The 1,137-nt window shown below is 37.8% G+C and overlaps 1 long non-coding RNA gene across 1 annotated transcript in view; it reads left to right on the top strand.

Annotated features, from left to right (window-relative positions):
* The window catches only part of LOC120562415, a 1,808-nt gene extending 1,530 nt beyond the window's left edge, over window positions 1–278 (top strand). Inside the window, exon 3 of the long non-coding RNA XR_005639782.1 lies at window positions 97–278. This is a non-coding gene — a long non-coding RNA (uncharacterized LOC120562415). The remainder of the gene's footprint in view (window positions 1–96) is intronic.
* The last annotated feature ends 859 nt before the right edge of the window (window positions 279–1,137 follow it).

Raw genomic sequence — 1,137 nt, 5'->3', positions numbered from 1 at the left:
GTAAAGTCTCTAACAGCTTTTATATGATAATATAAAGAGATGGTAGATATGTCAGAGTGAAGTCTCTAACAGCTTTTATAACTCTGTGTTCTCCAGATCAACATGAAGATCTCTATCTTTGCTGGTGTTCTGCTGATCTCTGCTGCTCTCATGTTCCTCGGACCAGAACCTGCAGATGCTACGTACTTAAAGCGTTGCAGGCCAGTGATTTATCCTCGCCCGATATCCCCATGGATAAAACCGCAAATATGCAAGCCCAATCCGTGGTTATGCAAGGGTCTTTCAAATTAGCAATACTATTTTCCCAATTGTTGAGGGTAACCTGGTGAATCAGGATGCCAGACCTCCCCACTGTCAGTATGGTAATGGAGTTCCTCGTAACAACAAGAGACTCATAATTGGATGTAACGTCAACAATTAACCTTTTCACTTTGAAAAAAGTCAGTAATCTGTTACTACCTGATATATCAGAGTAATCTATTACTACCTGTTCAATAAAACACATGTGACAGTGTAACTCTGGGTCTGTGTTTAATGTCGTCATGTTCACTCATTCATAAAGTTGTCCGGTTATGTAACAACAAAGACTTTGTGAAGTGGAGTAAAAGTAGAAAGTTGTATGAAAAGTGTAGGATTCTCGTAGGGTACAGATTTGATCATTGGCAAATTATCAAAGATGTTTTATCAATATTAATAAAGTTATGAATATGGTTATTAATAACTTTATCAAATCTACAAACAATCAAAACGGGGCACCACCCTGCTAATCAGGGACCAACAATCAAACTGTGGAACAGTCTCATTTCTGTGGTAATCCTTTAAAAAGGAAATAAAGGGAAGGGGTGAATCAGCAACGGACCTGATCGACCAGCAATTATTACAACAAGTACACAAATAATCACAAACAGCTGCTAATTAAGTATAATAAGATTTATTAACTTCACAATTATCAGTAGCTAAACAATAATCCTTCAATAATAAACTCATATACCTTTTTATAATATCACAACCAAAAACAAAGCAAAACAAAGCAGCATGTGTCATGGACACGCTCTGTGTCTGGTGTGTGTGTGTGTGTGAGTGTGTGTGTGTGTGTGTGTGTGTGTGTGTGTGTGTGTGTGTGTGGAGTGTGTGTGT

The sequence above is a fragment of the Perca fluviatilis genome, chromosome 7 (assembly GCF_010015445.1).
Source record: "Perca fluviatilis chromosome 7, GENO_Pfluv_1.0, whole genome shotgun sequence".
Classification (NCBI taxonomy): Eukaryota; Metazoa; Chordata; class Actinopteri; order Perciformes; family Percidae; genus Perca; species Perca fluviatilis.
Note: the sequence above shows the minus strand (reverse complement) of the source record. Positions and strands in the feature narration are given on the sequence as shown.